General features: G+C 34.0%; 1 long non-coding RNA gene and 1 other non-coding gene across 2 annotated transcripts; one reads left to right on the top strand and one right to left on the bottom strand.

The window, feature by feature from the left end:
* Nucleotides 1-553: 553 nt before the first annotated feature.
* Nucleotides 554-1,218, top strand: LOC121987213. The gene is made up of 3 exons (XR_006113439.1): nucleotides 554-624; nucleotides 877-939; nucleotides 1,154-1,218. It is a non-coding gene; the product is annotated as an uncharacterized LOC121987213 (long non-coding RNA).
* Nucleotides 1,219-5,941: 4,723 nt separating this feature from the next.
* TRNAM-CAU lies at nucleotides 5,942-6,025 on the bottom strand. Its single transcript is given in 2 exon segments — nucleotides 5,942-5,977; nucleotides 5,988-6,025. It is a non-coding gene; the product is annotated as a tRNA-Met (tRNA).
* Nucleotides 6,026-6,850: the final 825 nt, after the last annotated feature.

The raw sequence follows: 6,850 nt of genomic DNA, 5'->3' as shown, positions 1-6,850 counted from the left end.
CTACTTTTCTGTTATTAAGTTGTTTGCTTAACAAGTGAAACTAGTTAATTTGACCTCACCTTTTGTCCATGCAGGCATTACAATATGAATCGTATACGATTGGTTTGGTCCTGCATCTGGAATGTTCTTTTTGAATTTTTTGTTTCAGTTGGGTTGTCAGAAAATCTTTCAGTCGCAATCTTTGTAATGGATTCACTAAGGCAATTAGCTATGAAATTTTTGGAGCGAGAAGAACTTGCTAATTATAACTTCCAGAATGAATTCTTGAAACCTTTTGTGGTCATCATGCAGAAAAGTAATTCTTCTGAAATTTGTGAGCTTATTGTTTGATGTGTTTCTCAGATGGTTTTGAGTTGTGTTAATCATGTGAAGTTTGGGTGGAAAAGTGTTTTCATGGTATGCTTGAATTATCTTATTGTTTTTCTATAATTTTTCCCACATTCTCAAGCAGTACCTTAAATTATGTTTGCTTTCATGGTGATTATGTTGGGTTAGAATTTGTAAACTTTTGTATAGATGATATTAATGCTTCTCCTATGTTTAGGTTTTCACAACTGCTATCGCTGATGACCGTTCCCTCCATTGCCTGTTGACAGTCTATACATGGAAGAAGTGCACGTTAAGGTTAGTATGCGGTCTTAGTTGGACCCTCTCCTATTTGATATTGCTTCTAAATGACTTCCAGAACATCAATAACATGTTACTTAAGTTTCTTGTTTTAGCTTTATTTGTGTGATTCTAAAACATTCCACCACCACCCGTGGCATTCATTTCTTCGTTGAATATGTGGATTGAAAAGATACAGAAATTCTAAATATTGATCTATTTTTATAAATTCTCCATAAATGAACTTCCTTTTTTATTCCTTGTATGTAGTTTGGAGAGGAATTATGCTTCACTGTTGGAGGTCAGCATATTCCTTTTGGTGCATCACCACAGGTAAGTTTATTTTTCCTTTCTCTAGTTATGGTATGCTTCCTTAAATTATCTCCCATCATCTCTATTGGAAATATTGCTGCTATATATCTAGCAGTCACTTCTTTCTAACATGCCCCCCTACATATCTCTATTTTCCTCAATAAATTATAAAGTTTTTTCGTAGTTTCACCCAAATGTGTTTCCACGCCTTACAAATTCTTATGATTTTTTGTAGAATATCTGGACTGAACTTGGACCTCCTTGTAGAATCTATCAGAAGCAAATAATTCTACTGTTCAGATATCTTTTTCTTGTGTTTTGCTATTCTGAACTCCTTAGTACTACTTTATAGGGACTAGTATTTAGAAAGATTTTAATTCTTAACCACTCTGCTGAATACATTGTTTAAGTTTTGGTGGAAAGATAAAATTGGGGCATAACTAATAGTTTTGCCCAGGGCCTTTAAACAACCAGGACCGGCTCTGACTGCAATACATAACATTGAGAAAATGGATGTGAAAATAGCATTTTTAAATGGTGAATTAAATGAAGAAATATATATAAAGAAAATTAAAGGGTTTGTGGCTCTAAATAAAAAAATAAGGTGTGCAGACTCATGAAGTCACTATATGGGGTAAAAGAAGCACCAAAATAGTGGCACACAAAATTTGAAAAAACTATAATGTCAAATGGATTTAAAATAAATGAATGCGACAAAAGCATATATATCAAAGGCATACCTAACTCATTTGTTATCATATGTCTATATGTAGATGATATTTTTATCATGGGGAGTAATTATGATATAATTATGACTACTAATAAGATGTTAATCAAAAACTTTGATATGAAAGAATTGTCCTTTCGCAATCTCATTATATTAAGACATTGCTAAAAATATTTAATTCATATGATCTTTTCCCTTACAAATATAGGTGGACTTAAGCTTGCATTTGACTAAAAATCATGGTGAACTTGTATCCTAATTTAAAATTTTAAGGATAATTGACAGTCTAATGTATGTCACTAATTGTACACATCTAGATATTATCTATATGGTCAATAAATTAAGTGCATTTATAAGTAATCCAAATGATGACCATTGGAAGACATTAATAAAGGTTCTTAAATATTCAAGATACACATTAGAATATAAATTACCTTATACGATATATCCAGCAGTACTAGAAAACTATTGCGATGTAAATTGGATATCTGATATAAAAAATTCCAAATCCACTAGTGGATATGTATTTACCATTGGTGGTGAAACAGTGTCATGGAAATTCATGAAATAAGCGTGCATAGCTTGATCAACTATGGAATCTGAGTTTATAGTCTTAAATAAAGCCACAGAAGAAGTTGAATGACTTTGTAACCTCTTAGAGGATAGCTTATGTTGGGCCAAGTAGTGTCTGTCATGATGATATATTGTGATAATCAATAAGCAATTACAAGTGCATAAAATAGCATGTATAATGGTAAGACACAACATATTCATTGACAACACTATACTATTAGGCAATTGATCTTCAATGGAGTTATCTCTGTCTATTTTGTCAAATCAAAAGATAACTTGGTGAATCCATTTACAAAAAGTTTGAATAGAGATCAAATATATTACACATTAAGAGGAATGAGATTGAAAATCTATAAACAAGAACATTCATATATAGTGGTAATCCTAAGATCTTGATTCAATGGAACAATGAAATTATGAAAGTTAGTATGAGCACTTGGACTTTCCTCTCTCATTCCTAGGATAGAAAAAGTGTTGCCTACCATATGTGGTGAGGCTAAGTTATAAACTTCTAATGCCTTCTATACTTAAACAGTAGAGTATGTTAAAATACTTTTTATAGGAGGTCATCTATAAAAGTGTGAAGATTAGTCACTTCAATGAATCACTTATGAATCTAAGATGTTATCTATGACCAAAATGAAAAAATAGTAAGAACTATAAAGAAGTGAGAAATGTTATTGTGTAGGTACCATTGTCTTGATTTACACAAACGATTGAGTAGTTTAAGACATCGTGTTCGCTAAGCATCTTAGTAAATTTGATGGTATTCTACTAAGGAAGGTTTAAAGTCATAAGCTACCTCTCCTGAAATAATGATCTTTTAATTGAACTCTCCCTTGATGTCAAAATACATACATGTATTAATTTTCATTCATGTGAGAGATTATTGAAAAATTGACTTTGAACTAATAAGGGTATAAATAAGAAGTTAAAGTTCATCACTTAATATGTGACATGACTTAACCTAGATCGTCATATTAAGATGGACAAATCGGGTTCATCCAAATGAGAATGCATAAGTGTCATTTGCATGACGTAACTTCAGCCATTGAATTCAAAATAGAAGACATCCAAATGAAGAGACATTATATTCTATAGGAAGAGATATGATCTGGATCATCCAATTCAACGTGATGGATGAGATTTGATTGAACCAAGGGGTTCATCTAACCCTTCAGAAAGTATAAATAAGCCCCTCGCTTTGTCATTTCATTCATTCCAATTCAAAACAAAGAAAGCATTGCATTCCATACTTATATTTGGAGAGTTTGTGAAGAATTTTTTGTTCGAAAGTTTTGTGATTTGCAGTGTTGCTATCGCAAGATAAAGTCGTTATATTTTGAGAGACAATTATCGTGTTCCATGAGCACCATATAAGGGGCAAATTCATCTTAAAAATATAGTCTAATTCTAGCCTCGACTTCACCTAAGCGGTGTTATACCGTCATTCTCCTCGTGTTCAGATTGCACCACCACTACCAAATCCAACAACTATAAATAGTTGCTACAATGTGAAAAATTATATATCTATTTCATTTTAATCAAATTAAACTCTAAACCCTAGACACATTGTTGTACCAGCTATTCGGTAATCACTATAACAACGCTTGAATTAGGAGTATTTTTGAGATAAAATATATGATAAGGCACCCTTTTAGTTTTTTTTTTTTTTTGGAAAAAAGGAACACTATTTGATAAATTTGGATTGTCCTTTTAATGTTTGCCTAAATTGTTTATGCAACTCATTCTAATTCTCCTGATCGTTAACTTTTAATTTTCTTTTCTAGTAATCCAATACAAAGTTATATCTATCTAATGATCGAGGAAACAATTATTATGCTATTTTAGTATTTCTGTCATTCTTTTAAAAAATGTATATAATTTGTTCCCTCAACTTGCAAGCTTGTATAATATCCATTTTTAGAAGGTACAATCACTTGAACTTAACAAATATATATCAGTGTCACAGCTATTAGGTATTGAGGATGGCTTGATCTATTAATAAATGAGCTAAATTCAAAAGTTTTTTTTTTTGTCAATATATATAGGGGTTTAAATTTAAATAACAATATTGTTAATTAGAGAACTTAATATTGCTATAAATAATATTATAGCAAAAAATGATTATATTTTTTTCACTGAGAGCATACACCTATATATCAAGATTGACCCAACAATATTTATAGCTAGCATAGAATAGTTTGGGAAGCAATGAGAAATATAATACAACTATTTTGATTGATCCAATAATTGATGATTTTTGTACATAGTGAAATAATATCCTATGCAACTATTTAGGCACATAATTATGTCAAAATTGGAGTTGAAATGCAGAGAAATTAAATAGGATGAGAATTGCTAGAAGTAAGAATGAATGATTATCCATGTGAATCAAGACCATTGAACACCTTTGGCATATGCAGCTGTATTTCAGAAAAAAGTCTATATGGTTCTGTGCATATAATTTGTCTGGTCATATATGGCACCAAATTTCTAACAGTGCCTAGCTATAGTCTAAACTCTAATTTCTGCCTTTAGATTCAGAGGTGAAGATGACAAAAGTGTCAACAAATTAATGGATGAATCATGAATGGATGGATGTGAGAGCAGAGAGTGAGTTTCTTGCACATCTAAATGTCTTCTTCTCTGGCAGTATACTGCACTCTGGTTACAAATTAATTAGTCTGAAAGGAATGATCTTAGTGAGGTATTTAATTATAAGGAGTTTCGCATGCACTTGGGGAGGAAGATGAGATACGTGTGTGATTGATGCTAGCTCAGAATAAAGTAGTATAAACTTAATGACTGGCTGAGCGAGAACAATGCATGAAACCCGTCCGGACTGGGTTATTCTGAGCCACCACCATGAGACGACAAGCTTACCACCGACAACAAACTTTGGATGAAAGATACTCAAATAATTTAAGATGACACACTTTGTTTTACTCAGGATGGCTCCAAGGATCTGATCTGAAATCAGTGGGTGCGAGGGACAGCAGTAGCACTACTTTGCTCGATCGTCTTCCTGGCTTCCTGCCGTAACGAAGGTTGACGATCGAGGAGCTCCACTAAAGGGAAAGCGACGTGACCACACGACTGCCACCATGCATGCATGCACGCACGCACGTACGATGCAGCTCCACTATGTGGAAATGAGATGAAGAGGGATGAGAGCAGGAACAGATTTGAGCAGACAGACGGACAGACAATAGGGTTGACATATTGTGGGAGTGTGTGACTGATAATTGGCTGATCAGATGCCTCTTCCTTTGTTTCTTCATCGCCATCAGAGCCCCGGGAGCTATGATGTAATGATAGAGTATTCAAGTTATCATCTATGTACCTGTAATTCGAGTCTCAGCTATGATGAATTTGTAGAAATTTTTTCTCTAAATGGGGTACGCAACTAAAGGATGATGGGCTCTTGGGCTGCCCGCTGTGAACGCTTTCTGATTTACTCTTCTGACTGATGAAAAATTTTCGTGAACTCGAACCGGTCACTCCAGACTCGACGTTACCCAATCTAATTAATTATTCTTTTTTTCATCGCCATCAAACTTCACGAGGTTCTTTCTAGGAAAGGATTGAGATTTAGGTTGTGTTTACGCTAGCTAAAAGAGTTGAGGGGATGGAGTTTTTGATGGGAATTAAGGAAACTTATTTTAATTATGTGAAAATGGTCTTTTAGGCAAAATAGGGTTGACAAACAAAAAAATTTATTGGGGTGAGAGAGGCTCGAACTCTCGACCTCAGGATTACTCAGAGCTATGAGACCTACGCGCTAGCCAACTGCGCCACCACCCCATGTTATCATTCATCGAAAATTATATTATTCAAAATAAAATAAAAGGAACACACAGAACTAAATGAATCAAGTTTCTTAAAGTAATATCCCATTTTAACTCGACTTTCTGTTTTCATTCTCAACTACAATAAATTTCAATGTGAATAAATGATATCTAATTCTCATATAATCTAATTGATATCTATCTCATACTTTTCGATCTCTACGTTTCTTCTAAATTTCTCCTTGAGATGCATGCTATATAATCTCTTCAAAAAAGAAAAAAATATATCGATACCGACTCAACTTGAACAATCGTCATCGATGTCAACTGATTTGCCACCTGCATTGCTTTCTTCCAGCCATGCAACTCTATTATTGCCATTTCTACGATCCTTTTCATTAACAGGTCCCTGAGCTTCAATAGCAGCACCACGAACACGATGTCTGCCTTTATCAAAAAGCCTTCTCCAAGTTTTCAGTTTCAGGAAAGAAGCTTTTCATAACGTGACCCAATCTCCAAGCTCGTTCATGGGCCAACCTTGTCCTTCAAAATTCAAATCCAATAGTAAACTCTGTGTGATTTCTTGGTCTACTTAGAGATGACAATGAGTCTTTATTTGGATCGGATTTTCCCAATTTATCATTTTCATCTGTATCCAGTGGTGGATCTAGGAATTCAAGTATAGAGGGACAATCATGATAAACAAGGAGCGGTATCCCTCATCTCTATCAGTAGAACCTCATAATACTAGGAGTTCCACAGCTGACAAGAGGAGGCAATCGCCGATGCCACCCCCCCCTCACTGGATCCACCCCTGTCTTTATCTTCATCATATTTTTAA

This window comes from Zingiber officinale, chromosome 5B (assembly GCF_018446385.1).
Source record: "Zingiber officinale cultivar Zhangliang chromosome 5B, Zo_v1.1, whole genome shotgun sequence".
NCBI classification, from domain to species: Eukaryota; Viridiplantae; Streptophyta; class Magnoliopsida; order Zingiberales; family Zingiberaceae; genus Zingiber; species Zingiber officinale.
Note: the sequence above shows the minus strand (reverse complement) of the source record. Positions and strands in the feature narration are given on the sequence as shown.